The sequence below is a fragment of the Lolium rigidum genome, chromosome 4 (genome assembly GCF_022539505.1).
Source record: "Lolium rigidum isolate FL_2022 chromosome 4, APGP_CSIRO_Lrig_0.1, whole genome shotgun sequence".
NCBI classification, from domain to species: Eukaryota; Viridiplantae; Streptophyta; class Magnoliopsida; order Poales; family Poaceae; genus Lolium; species Lolium rigidum.
Genome location: NC_061511.1, coordinates 56293154 through 56310832, shown reverse-complemented (window position 1 = coordinate 56310832; position 17679 = coordinate 56293154).

Below are 17679 nucleotides of genomic sequence, written 5' to 3'. Positions count from 1 at the left end.
CATCTTCTCCATGCATTCTATGTGTGTTTGAGCATCTTGACTTATGTCACCATGGTTGCTGGTTTGTTGGTGTTTTTGTACTTGCCGATGATTAGATGGTTGGTCGATCATTCATACACTCGGGGGTGGAGCAAGTGAGCCTGGTATGATGGCACAAGTATCAATATTTTGTGCATCCTACCTGGCCTCGCTTACTCCATCCCTGGATGTTAATATTTGTTTCGCCCAACAAAGTATGAGGCATTCCATTTAGTTCATACTAGCTACTTCTTAATTGCATTGGCCTTTCTTCCATTTAGTGTCGATGATTAAATTGTTTGGTCATTTGTACACTCTGGGGTGGGGCCAGTGAGCCTGGTGCGATGGCACAAATATCAATCTCTTGTGCATCCTACCTGGCCTCACTGACCCCATCCCGGAATGTTAATATTTCTTTCGACCAACAAAGTATGAGGCATATGATATCTAGTTGAGATACCACTTGGCTCTTTCTTCCATTTTAGTGCCGATGATTAGAATGTTTGGTCACCTATACGCCGCAATATACTTTGTAGACGGGCCCCCTTTCCCCGGCCGCCGTTCCGTGAACGAGTCTTTGACGAGACAACAACGCCGACCTGCCTCTCCGGCGCATCACCACTTTTCTTCTCTCGCCGTCCGATGCGTGAACGAGTCCTTAATGCAAAGACGGTGCTAGCCTCCCTAGCATCATGCCGACCCCTGTTGCCGCGTTTCAGGCCGTGTCTCACGCGCCCTGCACTCTTCGCCCTTTTGCCCGGTGAAGGAATAGACCAATCGTTGGAATAAGGAAGCCGATGACGGCCCATCGCAATTTAATCTTGCGACCGGCCGTCATCGGTTTCCTTATTCCAACGATCAGTCTATTGGTTCACCGGGCAAAAGGCGAACAATGGCAGGGCGCGGGCACGGCCTCGAAGCGCGCAACACGGCCCGGCATAATGCTTGGGCAGGCCGGCACGGTCTTTGCATCAAGGACTCGTTCACTGGACGGTGAGGGACTGCCGTGGTTCTGCGCCGGAGAGGCAGATCGGCGTCGTTGTGTCGTCAAGCACCCGTTCACGGAACGGCGGCCGGGGAAAGGGGGTGACGAGGGAACACCTCGGCAATGCCTACGTATTGTAGACTAGGGTTTCGGGAGAGAGCGACGATGGAGATTCCGGGGACGAGATTAGGCACACGACGTACCCAGCTTCGGGTCCCCTCGGTGGAGGATCCCTACGTGCTGCTAGCAATCCGAGTATATGAGCATAATATGTTTACATGGTGCCGCCATAGGCGGAGCTATGTTGTCTATATTCTGTCTATCCGTTGGCCTCTCTATTTCGGGTGCCCCGGCTAGCTTTATATATGCAACCAGCCTAGGGTTTTACAAGAGTCCTAGTCGACTACTTCTTCGGGTTGCCTTGTTGGGCCTTCTCCATATTTGGTCTTCTCCATATTGGGCCGAGCCAGGTATACTAATAATGGGTATCCGAAGGGTATGCCCATGTCAGTAGCCCCCGAGTTTATAGGGAAGTCGAAGACTTGCGTAGAAACTCCAAGCATAACCATCTCCGAAGTCGAAGAAATACAAGGCGAGGTCCATGTCGTAGATCATGTGTAGCATAGATGATGTCGACGATCTTGAAATTATCGGGTGCACGGCAGCGCTCCCGATGGGAGTAGCCCCCGAGTCTATGGGCAAGTGCTTGCACTTAGGCATAGACTCAAGTTGTACTACTCGATGAAGAACTTAACTATATTTCTGGAGGACTTGATGAAATTCATGTGCTCCCGATGGGAGTAGGCTCCACTCGAGTCGTAGAATCGAGTTGAGTCTACAAACCTTGATTGCCATAGATGATGTCGAAGTTATTTTTCTATCGGGTGCGCGGCCAGCGCTCCCGATGGGAGTAGCCCCGAGGCTACGGCCAAGTGTTTGCACTTGGGTGTAGGCTCAACTTGCTTTTAATCGACACCACAATTTTTCCTCTTTCTTGTATCTTATCGGGAGGGTGAACAATACTCTCGATAAGAGTAGCCCCGAGCCTATGGGCAGGCGCTTGCACCTAGGCATAGGCTCAAGTTGTACTACTCGATACTGGACTATATTTCTGGGCGCAGCCTCTCTTTTTATCGACTCCAGGCCGTTGCTATTTTTATTTGACATCCATATCTATATTGTACAGGGATAATGGTAATTGGGGCTAGTTCATCCGACGGATCGGGTACTAGTTAACCGCTCTAGTGGCAATCCGCAAAAACCTACTTCAAGATCACGTCCCCTGGACATGATCCCGGGATATCGGTGTTAACTCGACGGGTGCCGCTTAAGGTCTTACCATTCTGTCGAGTCCCGGTCATGTTTTATCGGGTACCTAACGCGTCCGTTAGGATTTTTCTTCACATCCGTTGATGTGGAAAAAAGTAGCGAGAGCGCAGTCTTTGGCGATGCCACGCCACACAGGACGGACCCGGGGTCTTACCTTCGCAGAGTTTTGCGGCATTCAGAGATTATTCGCGACTTTGGCCCTCTGAGAATATATTGTCGAGTGCCTTGTTTGGCTGATGCAATGACCCATTTTACGGGTTCTTCTATTTTTCTCTCGGGCTTGATGAGACAGCCGAATAAATTGGATTCTTCTATATTGTCGGGTTCATCACCGATGCTCTTACTCGGATGAATATGACGAGTCAATGGACCCGAAGATTTGTCCTTTTTTTTTTGGTTCCTCCTTGATGAAAATTTCGTCGAGTTCCTCCTTCAGGAAAATTTCTTCGGGTCCTCTTTGAGGATAATTCTTCGGGTCCTCCCTGAGGACAATTCTTCGGGTCCTCTTTGAAGATAATTCTTCGAGACCTCCTTGAGGATAATTCTTCGGGACCTCCTTGAAGATAATTTTTCGGGACCTCCTTGAAGATAATTCTTCGGGACCTCCTTGAAGATAATTCTTCGGCACCTCCTTGAAGATAATTTTTCGGCACCTCCTAGAGGATAATTCTTCGGCACCTCCTTGAAGATAATTCTTCGGCACCTCCTTGAGGATAATTCTTCGGCACCTCCTTGAGGATAATTCTTCGGCACCTCCTTGAGGATAATTCTTCGGCACCTCCTTGAGGATAATTCTTCGGGACCTCCTTGAAGATAATTCTTCGGGTCCTCCTTGAGGATAATTTCGTCGGGTCCTGTTCTTTCTTGAAGACAATTTCGTCGAGTTCTCCTTATTAGATACGACAGAGTCGATGCGCGATGAAGTCTTCAAGTGCAGCGAAAAAGTTGAGCCGAAGTAGAAACCACCGAATTGCGAAAGTGGATGCCACAAAATTGTTGATGAAGAGATAGCCGAAACCCCGAGCACTGCTGGGGTGATGTCATGATTGTTGCTTAGACGCCGTGTCACCGTTGTTACTCGGGGCGAAGTCGTCGTTGAGTCATGTGCTGACCTATGTGCCCTTATTAGGCGTGTGTCCTGTCGAATTCTGCGCCGTACTTCCGTTTTGCTATTTTGGTCGTCACGTATGGAGTTACGGACATGGTTCTGAACCGTGTTGCCGGAAGTCTCCGGCCAAGTAGTTGTCCATCTGATTGTATTTCTTTTGGTACTTGTACCAATTGATTCCACATCTGGTATTGTTACGTGAAGCAAGATGCTAGCATGTAGGAACAAATCCGGACGATGTTGATGTTTCACGTCCTAGCCTGTCGTCTTTTAGAGAAAGCAATGGCAGAAGCATTTGGAGCGTTGAAGTCTTCGAGTAAGCTTCTTGATAAGGATTTATTTGCCGCGGATTTGATCCATCGGGCCATCGTGGTGTTCTTTTGGGACTTGATCTTTATTTGCATAATAGTAATTGGCTGCTGCCTTGGCTAGTTCTGGTGAAGGCCAAACCGAATCGATCGTTCTCCTGCCGCGTACACGTGCTTTGGCGAGTTCGCTTATCCGGTCTCCGTCAGTAATAGCTGATGGTGCTGATTCGCCTTAAACAGTTGAATTGGCCAGTTGCATTTTGCCGGGTGGATGGTAGGTGTCAATCAGGGGCGGAAGTTATTGTCGAGCCCCCCGAGTATCGGCGTCAGGAATTGAGGCGCAATGCCATTGTCGAGCCCCCATGTCTCTACTTCTCGTTGATGAAGATACGTCCAGATCAACAACGAAAGATGATATAACCAATGCACTCAGATGCGGCGTTGAAAAGAGTCCAAGGGATCATGGACCACAATGGTCAATGACGATCTCGACCCCTCCAAAGCCAATGAAGATATAGGCTCCTCCGGCGTCGACGGTGAGGGAGATGCCCATGGTTGAAGTTGTTGAAAGCCACGACGAAGATGAAGTATTTTCGAATTGTCCACCCAGCCCAGTGATTCCGCGGTGTACTATATTGCTGACTCGCTATTTTGTCCGGTACGGCCGCGTACATATAATTAAACTGTACTTAGCTAGCATGCCAATTTGAGCTCTTCATTGTACGTGGAGTTGTGTCACTTGATGATCCGTGATTATGCATGTAATTTGTACGCTGGCCGTTGAATCCATGCACTAAGGGTGCCCTTCCACGTTGAAGCATTTGGCGCTAGCTTTGGCTTCATGTATCCATGGACTGGTGACCTCTTCTTCCCGTGACTTTATTTCTTCGCGTAGCACAGCCAGTTTGTTGAGGATGCTCGTGGCGAAGACTAACTCAACTGTTCTAAAAGTTGTCTGTGACGGCGTTGTCTTCTTTATTCAATTTTCTTCGACACCATGAACAAATAATTCTACACATACAAAAATAAAAAATACCAGGTGGAGAAAAATTTGATGGCATAATAACTTGCGGGTTAGAACAATTAATTGGATGAATAGCACCTGTTTTTTCTCTTAGAGGACAGAATTATGTGGCGCAGCCCCCGAGTATCGGGTGCGGCGAAAGTAAAAAATAATCGACTTTGCATATAAAAACACTTAGCTTATTAGAATGAAGTCAACGCAGAAGGAAACCGTGTGGCGGAGTCGTTGAAGTTGTCGAGTGCAGCGGAGCAGCCAAATTGAAGTAAAAAATTATCGAGTGGCAGATGTAGAGGCCACCAAGTTGCTGATGAAAAATTCACCGAGCCCCCAAGTGTTGCTGGGGTGATATCATGATTATTGCTTAGGCGCCGTGTTGCAGTTGTGACTCGGGGCGAAGTTGTTGTCGAGCCCCCGAGTGTTAGTCGTGATGTCGGAAGAAGTTGGCGGAGTCGCGGCAATAAGGTGAAGCCATTTAGGATGAAGCCATTGACAATAATATAATATGAATCCACGAAGATGAATCCAAGACGAAATATTTGAGATGAATCCACATTGAAGATTACGCCATTAAATATGAAGCATATATTGAAGATGAATCCGCCGATATCATAGAGGATGAGTCCATTACCCGAAGAAAATAAATCCAGTAATATTCATAGATGATAAATCCATTGACCCGGAAATGCGTCGGGTAGTATTATATTAGAGGAAACCAATGATAACCTTGTAAGATAAATTCGAAGAAGACAAATCCGGTAAGCCAAAGAAGATAAATCCACCGAGTCGAAGAAAATAACTCCATGGAGCCAGGGAAGATATATCCAGATCCGAAGAAGATAAATCCATCAAGCCGAAGAAAATAAATCCACTAAGCCGAAGAAAATAATTTCACTGAGCCGGAGAAAATAATTCCACTGAGCCGAAGAAGATGTATCCAGAGCCGAAGAGAAGAAATTCACCAAGTAACCGAATATATTTGTGGTAACGAAGTAATGGCACAACTCCGGATGTCGTGTGATTTTACTATAATGATGCAATGTTGCAGCCCCCGAGTATTCGGGTGTGGCGAAAGTAAATAATAGTTAAATCTTAGAAGATGAACACTTAGCTTTTTTTTATAGGTGCGACGAAGTCATGGCTGAATCAGGTCGTGCAACCGACACAGTTGATATAGGCGCGCGGCGTCTGGCTAAGAGTAGTCGATATAGTAGCGCAGCATCTGGCCGGCATGGTTGATGTCGTCGCACGGCGCCTAGCCGGTGTAGTCGATGAAGATGGCGCAGTCGAAGTAATTGCACGGCCAGAAGACGAGACACATGATGGCAGTCGAAACTTATTCCAGATCTGCAATTATATTACGACGCAAAAAACTGCACGCAAATAATAGTACGAGCCAAAAAAGAAGATTTTTTTTTTTGCCGAATATATTTTATGAATAATAATTAACTAAAAATATAGCACCTGATATTTCTTGCGTTGGACGACTTGCAACATAAACACGCTGTTAGTTTCCTGAAGATGACGGTACGCAATGGCGAACCGCAGAATATGCGAGTGCATGCAGCGAAGCAAAAAAATTGTGGACACATGATTGTGTTAGATTAGGCATAAATATATACAATAAATCTGTGTGGAGATTGGATTCGAACAAGTTAAATCATAAAATAGTTAAGAAGGGAAATTAAATAGGAAAGAAAAACGGATTAGGGAACGGTGATGGTGCGACTTGCTTCCTGCTTGAACTACTGCTTTTTTCTTGGGACTTGACCCACGTGAACACGTGTGTAAGAAAGTAATACTTAGCTTTGATGTTTTGATGCGATATGGGATTTCGTGAACACCACGAAGAAGTTTTACCTCGATCCCGTGCTGTATATACTTGCTGATTACCAGGAAACTTTGCCCCGCGTCGGCAAGGAATTTGCACCCGAAACTTTGGATTGCCGACCAGGACGTAGATGCCACGCGATGATGCCGTGACCTTACTTCTTCACTCAATCTCTTTGATCTTCAAGACGCGCTCCGTAGGTTGGTTGTTGACTACTCAACGGATCCCGCCCGGATAACGAAATCCAGCCGCCGCGATTCCCACAGATGGCGCCAATTGACGAGGGAACACCCTTTCTGCGGTGTATACTGCAACTATGGTTTCTGACCATAGTATTTGTGTTGACCAACAATGTATGAGGCACTTATTCCATTTTGTCATTCCATTTGCTTTGAGATTTTCAAAATGCTGATGATTAAAATGTTTGGTCAACGTACACTCGGGGGCGGCGTAAGTGAGCCTGGTAAGATAGCACAAATATCAATCTCTTGTGCATCGGACTTGGTCTTACTTACGCCGTCCCTGAATGTTAATATTTGTGTTGACCAACAATGTATGAGGCATTTATTCCATTTCTCTTGTGCATCGGACTTGTTGGTCTCACTTTCTTCCATTTTCATCATAGTAGGAACTGGATGAAGGACCCCGATGCAAGCGAGCCTGGTGGGTAGAGATGAGGGAGCAAAGGAGAAACCGGATGAAGACTACTTTATATCTCAAAATTGTGAATTTTGTATGAATTAAGAGTTGTATGCAAAACATTTGACACTTGCCACTATATATGTATCTCGATCGGGTTCTAAGTAATGTGATGATGATGTCTATGTTATATCTGTGCAATGTACATGATATTTATATTATATCTGAATGTTGCTGTATATAATCTGTATATCTGTATATTGCTGTCTATAAACTGCATGTGTATAGCAGGCATCACAAAATCGTGTATAATACAAGCAAATTCTGTGGCGCACTGAAAACCAATTCTGTGGCGCACGCTTTACTGTGGCGCACCTAAGAACACGTGCGCCACGAAACCTCTAATTACGTGGCGCACGGGCAGGTGCGCCACGAAACCTTATTTTTGTGGCGACGTTTACGTGGCGCACCTCCCATGCGCCACGAAGCCATTTTTGGTGCGCCACCGATGGCGTGTATTTCACACGTTCGTTGGGCAACCCCAAGAGGAAGGTATGATGCGCACAGCAGCAAGTTTTCCCTCGAGAAAGAAACCAAGGTTTATCGAACCGGGAGGAGCCAAGAAGCACGTTGAAGGTTGATGGCGGCGGGATGTAGTGCGGCGCAACACCAGGGATTCCGGCGCCAACGTGGAACCTGCACAACACAACCAAACTACTTTGCCCCAACGAAACAGTGAGGTTGTCAATCTCACCGGCTTGCTGTAACAAAGGATTAACCGTATTGTGTGGAAGATGATTGTTTGCGAGAAAACGAGTAGAACAAGTATTGCGAGTAGATTGTATTTCGGTAAAGAGAATTGGACCGGGGTCCACAGTTCACTAGAGGTGTCTCTCCCATAAGACGAACAGCATGTTGGGTGAACAAATTACAGTTGGGCAATTGACAAATAAAAAGAGCATGACAATGCACATACATATCATGATGAGTATAGTGAGATTTAATTGGGCATTACGACAAAGTACATAGACCGCCATCCAACTGCATCTATGCCTAAAAAGTCCACCTTCAGGTTATCATCCGAACCCCCTCCAGTATTAAGTTGCAAGCAACGAGACAATTGCATTAAGTATGGTGCGTAATGTAATCAACAACTACATCCTTAGACATAGCATCAATGTTTTATCCCTAGTGGCAACGAGCACAACACAACCTTAGAACTTTCACGTCATCTGTCCGGTGTCAATGCAGGCATGAACCCACTATCGAGCATAAGTACTCCCTCTTGGAGTTACAAGCATCTACTTGGCCAGAGCATCTACTAGTAAAGGAGAGCATGCAAGATCATAAACAACACATAAGCATAACTTTGATAATCAACATAACAAGTATTCTCTATTCATCGGATCCCAACAAACGCAACATATAGAATTACATATAGATGATCTTGATCATGATAGGCAGCTCACAAGATCCGACAATGATAGCACAATGGGGAGAAGACAACCATCTAGCTACTGCTATGGACCCATAGTCCAGGGGTAGACTACTCACACATCACACCGGAGGCGACCATGGCGGCGTAGAGTCCTCCGGGAGATGATTCCCCTCTCCGGCGGGGTGCCGGAGGGCGATCTCCGAGGATCCCCCGAGATGGGATCGGCGGCGACGGCGTCTCAGTAATGTTTTCCGTATCGTGGCTCTCGGTACTGGGGGTTTCGTCACGGAGGCTATTTGTAGGCGGAAGGGCAAGTCGAGAGGCGGCACGGGGGGCCCAAACCACAGGCCGGCGCGGCCAGGGGTGGGGCCGCGCCGCCCTAGGGTTTGGCCACCCTGTGGCCCCTCTTCGTCTCATCTTCGGACTTCTGGAAGCTTCGTGAGAAAATAGGCCTCACGGGCTTTTATTTCGTCCAATTCCGAGAATATTTCTTTACTAGGATTTCTGAAACCAAAAACAGCAGAAAACGACAATCGGCACTTCGGCATCTTGTTAATAGGTTAGTTCCGGAAAATGCACGAATATGACATAAAGTGTGCATAAAACATGTAGATAACATCAATAATGTGGCATGGAACACAAGAAATTATCGATACGTTGGAGACGTATCGGCATCCCCAAGCTTAGTTCTGCTCGTCCGAGCGAGGTAAAACGATAACAAAGATAATTTGCGGAGTGACATGCCATCATAAACTTGATCATACTATTTGTAAAGCATATGTAGAGAATGCAGCGATCAAAACAATGGTGATGACATGAGTAAACAAGTGAATCATAAAGCAAAGACTTTTTATGAATAGCACTTCAAGACAAGCATCAATAAGTCTTGCATAAGAGTTAACTCATAAAGCAATAATTCAAAGTAAAGGTATTGAAGCAACACAAAAGAAGATTAAGTTTCAGCGGTTGCTTTCAACTTGTAACATGTATATCTCATGGATATTGTCAACATAGAGTAATATAATAAGTGCAATAAGCGAATATGTAGGAATCAATGCACAGTTCACACAAGTGTTTGCTTCTTGAGGTGGAGAGAAATAGGTGAACTGACTCAACATTGAAAGTAAAAGAATGGTCCTCATAGAGGAAAAGCATCGATTGCTATATTTGTGCTAGAGCTTTGATTTTGAAAGCATGAAACAATTTTGTCAACGGTAGTAATAAAGCATATGCATCATGTGAATTATATCTTATAAGTTGCAAGCCTCATGCATAGTGTACTAATAGTGCCCGCACCTTGTCCTAATTAGCTTGGACTACCTGGATTATCACCGCAATACATATGCTTTAACCAAGTATCACAAAGGGGTACCTCTATGCCGCTCTGTACAAAGGTCTAAGGAGAAAGCTCGCATTTGGATTTCTCGCTTTTGATTATTCTCAACTTAGACATCCATACCGGGACAACATAGACAACAGATAATGGACTCCTCTTTTAATGCTTTAAGCATTCAACAACAATTAATTCTTTTCTCATTAGAGATTTGAGGATGTTTGTCCAAAACTGAAACTTCCACCATGGAACATGGCTTTAGTTAGCGGCCCAATGTTCTTCTCTCACAATATGCATGCTCAAACCATTCAACTCGGTGTAGATCGCCCTTACTTCGAGACAAGACGAACATGCATAGCAACTCACATGAAATTCAACAATGAGTTGATGGCGTTCCCCGATAAACATGGTTATCGCACAACAAGCAACTTAATAAGAGATAAAGTGCATAATTACATATTCAATACTACAATAGTTTTTAAGCTATTTGTCCCATGAGCTATATATTGCAAAGGTGAATGATGGAATTTTAAAGGTAGCACTCAAGCAATTTACTTTGGAATGGCGGGAAAATACCATGTAGTATAGGTAGGTATAGTGGACACAAATGGCATAGTGGTTGGCTCAAGTATTTTGGATGCATGAGAAGTATTCCCTCTCGATACAAGGTTTAGGCTAGCAAGGCTTATTTGAAACAAACACAAGGATGAACCGGTGCAGCAAAACTCACATAAAAGACATATTGTAAACATTATAAGACTCTACACCGTCTTCCTTGTTGTTCAAACTCAATACTAGAAATTATCTAGACCTTAGAGAAACCAAATATGCAAACCAAATTTTAGCATGCTCTATGTATTTCTTCATTAATGGGTGCAAAGCATATGATGCAAGAGCTTAAACATGAGCACAACAATTGCCAAGTATCACATTACCCAAAACATTTATAGCAATTACTACATGTATCATTTTCCAATTCCAACCATATAACAATTTAACGAAGGAGAAACTTCGCCATGAATACTATGAGTAGAAACCAAGGACATATTTGTCCATATGCTACAGCGGAGCGTGTATCTCTCCCATAAAGTGAATGCTAGGATCCATTTTATTCAAACAAAACAAAAATAAAAACAAACCGACGCTCCAAGAAAAAGCACATAAGATGTGATGGAATAAAAATATAGTTTCGGGGGAGGAACCTGATAATGTTGTCGATGAAGAAGGGGATGCCTTGGGCATCCCCAAGCTTAGATGCTTGAGTCTTCTTGATATATGCAGGGGTGAACCACCGGGTGCATCCCCAAGCTTAGAGCTTTCACTCTCCTTGATCATGTTGCATCATACTCCTCTCTTGATCCTTGAAAACTTCCTCCACACCAAACTCGAAACAACTCATTAGAGGGTTAGTGCACAATATAAATTGACATATTCAGAGGTGACACAATCATTCTTAACACTTCTGGACATTGCATAATGCTACTGGACATTAGTGGATCAAAGAAATTCATCCAACATAGCGAAAGAGGCAATGCGAAATAAAAGGCAGAATCTGTCAAAACAGAACAGTTCGTATTGACGAATTTTAAAATGGCACCAGACTTGCTCAAATGAAAATGCTCAAATTGAATGAAAGTTGCGTACATATCTGAGGATCATGCACGTAAATTGGCATAATTTTCTGAGCTTCCTGCAGGGCAGTGGGCTCAGATTCGTGACAGCAAAGAAATCTGGAACTGCGCAGTAATCCAAATCTAGTACTTACTTTTCTATCAACGGCTTAACTTGGCACAACAAAACACAAAACTAAGATAAGGAGAGGTTGCTACAGTAGTAAACAACTTCCAAGACACAAAATAGAAATAAAGTACTGTAGGTAAAAACATGGGTTGTCTCCCATAAGCGCTTTTCTTTAACGCCTTTCAGCTAGGCGCAGAAAGTGTAACTCAAGTGTTATCGAAGGGTGGTGCGTCAACCTTATCATTCAAGGAGGAGGATTCTTCAATAGAATTTACCTTCTTACCTTGTGGAGCTCTTTCCGCGTGCCATTCAGAGTAGTTGATCATCATATTATCAAGAAGCCTTGTTGCTTCACCAAGAGTGATGGACATAAAGGTACCTCCAGCAGCTGAATCCAATAAATTCCGTGAAGAAAAATTTAGTCCTGCATAGAAGGTTTGGATGATCATCCAAGTAGTCAGTCCATGGGTTGGGCAATTTTTAACCAGAGATTTCATTCTTTCCCAAGCTTGAGCAACATGTTCAGTATCTAATTGTTTAAAATTCATTATGCTACTCCTCAAAGATATAATTTTAGCAGGGGGATAATATCTACCAATAAAAGCATCCTTGCATTTAGTCCATGAATCAATACTATTCTTAGGCGAGAGATAGCAACCAATCTTTAGCTCTTCCTCTTAATGAGAAAGGGAACAATTTTAGTTTAATAATATCACCATCTACATCTTTATATTTTTGCATTTCGCATAGTTCAACAAAATTATTAAGATGGGCAGCAACATCATCAGAACTAATTCCAGAAAATTGATCTTTCATGACAAGATTCAGTAAAGCAGGTTTAATTTCAAAGAATTCTGCTGTAGTAGCAGGTGGAGCAATAGGTGTGCATAAGAAATCATTATTATTTGTGGTTGTGAAGTCACACAACTTAGTATTTTCAGCGTTGGCCATTTTAGCAACGAGTAAATAAAGCAAACTAGATAAAGTAAATGCAAGTAAACTAATTTTTTTTGTGTTTTCGATATAGCAAACAAGATAGCAAATAAAGTAAATCTAGCAACTAATTTTTTTGTATTTTGATTTAGTGCAGCAAACAAAGTAGTAAATAAAATAAAGCAAGACAAAAACAAAGTAAAGAGATTGAGAAGTGGAGACTCCCCTTGCAGCGTGTCTTGATCTCCCCGGCAACGGCGCCAGAAAAAGAGCTGCTGGCGCGTAGTTGACGTGGGAGTTAGAAATCTTTGTGGTGTAGCTTTTCTTCGGTTCCCGGCAACGGCGCCGGAAAAAGAGCTTGATGGCGTGTATTTCACACGTTCGTTGGGCAACCCCAAGAGGAAGGTATGATGCGCACAGCAGCAAGTTTTCCCTCGAGAAGAAACCAAGGTTTATCGAACCAGGAGGAGCCAAGAAGCACGTTGAAGGTTGATGGCGGCGGGATGTAGTGCGGCGCAACACCGGGGATTCCGGCGCCAACGTGGAACCTGCACAACACAACCAAACTACTTTGCCCCAACGAAACGAGTGAGGTTGTCAATCTCACCGGCTTGCTGTAACAAAGGATTAACCGTATTGTGTGGAAGATGATTGTTTGCGAGAAAACGAGTAGAACAAGTATTGCGAGTAGATTGTATTTCGAGTAAAGAGAATTGGACCGGGGTCCACAGTTCACTAGAGGTGTCTCTCCCATAAGACGAACAGACATGTTGGGTGAACAAATTACGGTTGGGCAATTGACAAATAAAAAGAGCATGACAATGCACATACATATCATGATGAGTATAGTGAGATTTAATTGGGCATTACGACAAAGTACATAGACCGCCATCCAATCGCATCTATGCCTAAAAAGTCCACCTTCGAGGTTATCATCCGAACCCCCTCCGGTATTAAGTTGCAAGCAACGAGACAATTGCATTAAGTATGGTGCGTAATGTAATCAACAACTACATCCTTAGACATAGCATCAATGTTTTATCCCTAGTGGCAACAGCACAACACAACCTTAGAACTTTACGTCACATCGTCCCGGTGTCAATGCGGGCATGAACCCACTATCGAGCATAAGTACTCCCTCTTGGAGTTACAAGCATCTACTTGGCCGGAGCATCTACTAGTAACGGAGAGCATGCAAGATCATAAACAACACATAAGCATAACTTTGATAATCAACATAACAAGTATTCTCTATTCATCGGATCCCAACAAACGCAACATATAGAATTACATATAGATGATCTTGATCATGATAGGCAGCTCACAAGATCCGACAATGATAGCACAATGGGGAGAAGACAACCATCTAGCTACTGCTATGGACCCATAGTCCAGGGGTAGACTACTCACACATCACACCGGAGGCGACCATGGCGGCGTAGAGTCCTCCGGGAGATGATTCCCCTCTCCGGCGAGGGTGCCGGAGGCGATCTCCGAGGATCCCCCGAGATGGGATCGGCGGCGACGGCGTCTCGGTAATGTTTTCCGTATCGTGGCTCTCGATGCGGGGGTTTCGTCACGGAGGCTATTTGTAGGCGGAAGGGCAAGTCGAGAGGCGGCACGGGGGCCCAAACCACGGGCCGGCGCGGCCGGGGGTGGGGCCGCGCCGCCCTAGGGTTTGGCCACCCCGTGGCCCCTCTTCGTCTCATCTTCGGACTTCGGAAGCTTCGTGAGAAAATAGGCCTCCGGGCTTTTATTTCGTCCAATTCCGAGAATATTTCTTTACTAGGATTTCTGAAACCAAAAACAGCGAGAACATGACAAGCTGGCACTTCGGCATCTTGTTAATAGGTTAGTTCCGGAAAATGCACGAATATGACATAAAGTGTGCATAAAACATGTAGATAACATCAATAATGTGGCATGGAACACAAGAAATTATCGATACGTTGGAGACGTATCAGCCATCGATGAGGCTTTTCCTACTAGTGCAACTACCAAACATATTAGTAATATTGGTTGGAGGTGGAAGATCATAAGTGAAATTAACCGTACGCCATACAAGCTTAGCTAGCGGACATTCAATAAAAAGGTGCTGAATGGTCTCCTGTTCCCCACAGAAAACACATTTTGTGCGCCCATTCCAATGACGTTTAGCCAGATTGTCATTAGTTAACAAAACATTATTACTCAAAAACCACATGAAAATTTTAATTTTAAGTGGAATTTTAACCTTCCGGAGATACTTTCGCAGAAAAGGGGTATGATCACACATAAGATCTTCATACATCGACTTCACAGTAAACAAACCATTAGATGCCAAATTCCAAACAAAACGGTCATCTTGTTCATTCAGATTTACCATCATGAGTTTCCGACATAGTTACCACTCAACACCGTACGGAACGTAATATTAGTGGCGTTTGGGTTAACACATGTGCAACTGTGACATTCTTATGGTGTACAATATTATATAATAACGGATATTGTTGAGCCAAAGAAGTATTTCCTAACAAGGTATCTTCTCAGAAGCGGGTACTCAAACCATTACCCACCCTGAAAGATCCCCTAGAAAAAACTCTTGCTTGACCTCCATCATTCCTTTCTAAAATGGGGAATCGGTAGGTCTAGCTTGCACCTCCGATAACGTCTTCTGTCTTAGGTATTTGTTATGTAGCAATTCCTACCACACCCCTTCTTAATTAAGAAGTTTAAAGAGACATTTGCTCAATAAACATTTGTTCTTAATTTCAAGGACTTCAATACCTAATCCCCCTTGATCTTCAGGTCGACAAACAATATTCCATTTTGTAAGCCGGTATTTTTTTCATTTTCGTCAGACTGCCAAAAGAACCTAGATCGATAGAAGTCCAAACGTTTCCTTACCCCGACAGGTATTTGCAGGAAAGACAACATAAACATCGGTAAGCTAGTTAATACTGAATTAATAAGTACTAACCTATCACCATAGGATAGTAACTTTCCTTTCCAGCATCCTAATTTACTCTCAAACCGTGTTTCTACCGGATACCAATCTAAATTCCTTAATTTTTTTTCTAATGAATTGGAATACCCAAGTATCTAAAGGGGAGTTGGCAAGCATCACATCCAAAGATCTGCTTATATTATTCCTCCTCCTCCTTAGCAGTTCCAAAACAGAAAATTTCACTTTTATGAAAGTTAATTTTCAAAGAGACATAGATTAATTTCATATTAACAGCTTTGTTGAGGTCATGTTCTAAAAAAAGAATAGTGTCGTCCGCATACTGTAGTATAGAGAATCCTCCCTCAACTAAATGTGGAATTAACCCTCCAATTTGGCCATCCTCTTTTGCTCGTTCAATTAACATAGCCAGCATATCCACTACAATATTAAAAAGCATTGGAGACAAAGGATCCCCTTGCCTTAAACTTTTTTTGTCTGGAAATAATTAATGACCAATGTCATCATTCACCTTCACCCCAACACTACCACCTTGAACGAATTGTTGCACCAATCTACCCCATTCTGGAGCAAAACCTTTCATTCGCAATGTTTGTTGTAGAAAAGACCACTAGACCTTATCATATGCTTTCTCGAAGTCTATTTTAAATAACACCCCATCCATCTTCTTACTATGCAACTCGTGTATTGTTTCAAGAAGTATGACCACCCCTTCCAAAATATTTCGACCTGGCATAAAGGCTGATTGAGTTGTCTTTATAACTCTTGGGGTAATCCCCGAGACTCGATTCGTACCAACTTTAATGAAGATTTTGAAACATACATTTACCAAACAAATAGGTCTATATTGTTGTATCTGTACCGCAATCTCTTTCTTGGGTAACAAAGTGATAACACCAAAATTTAGTTTGTAAAGAGGCAATTCCCATTTGCTAAACTGTAAGAACAAAGCCACTAGATCATCTTTTATTACTTCCCAAATTTTTTGATAGAATTCAGTTGGAAAACCAGCTGGTCCCGCCGCTTTATTCAATTCCATCTGAGAAAATGCCTCGAAAACCTCCTCTTCCGTAAAAGGGGCTGTCAAGATCTCATTCTCAATTGATGGAATTTGCGTAATATCACGGATTTCCCCTTCAACTAAAGAAATGTTGGTTGGTTCCGGTGCCCCAAACAATTTCTTATAGAACTCAGTAATATAAACCTTCAAGTTATCATCCCCAACAATAGTCCCCTCTTGTTGCTCTAATTGGAAAATTTTCTTTTTTCGGTGCTTACCATTTGCTATTAAGTGGAAATATCTCGTGTTATTCCCCCTTCTTGAATATGCTTAACTTTCGCTCTTGGGCCCATTTGGACTCCTCTTTCCGTCTTAATTTATTCAGACTATCATTTGCCTTTTTTAATTCCTCTCGTTCAACAGTGGTCAACAAATTTGTTTTCGCTTTCAAATCAAGATAATCAATAATATTTAACAGTCTCTCTTTTTCTTTTTTATACTTTCCACTTTGATTTTTTGCCCATCCCTTAAGAAATCTACGTATATGTCTTCACTTATTCAACCAAACCTCCATTGGACTAGTCCACCTAGAACTGATTTTCACTCCTTAACTATCATGTCAAAAAAAACCCTCTTGCCGCAACCAATTTAGCTCAAAAGAGAATTTAGCTTGATTACCCAGATGTGCTTTCACCCCTGAGTCAATAAGTATTGGAGTATGATCAGAATCAGCTCTAGTTAAAGCTCTTACAGTCACCAAAGGAAATTTTTGTTCCCATGAGATAGATACTAAAACTCTATCTAGCTTCTCATATGTAGGTTCTTCTCTCCTACTTACCCATGTATATTGTCTTCCAGTTAGAGCAATTTCCCGCAGATTCAAATGTTCAATGATTGCATTAAAGACAAAGGGCCAACGCGCTTTTAAATTGTCATTATTTTTCTCATCCCTGTTTCGTATAACGTTGAAATCACCCCTACCAACATAGGCAATGTTTCAGACTCACAAGTTCTTACTAATTCTGACAGAAATTCTGCTTTGTGTAAGTCCT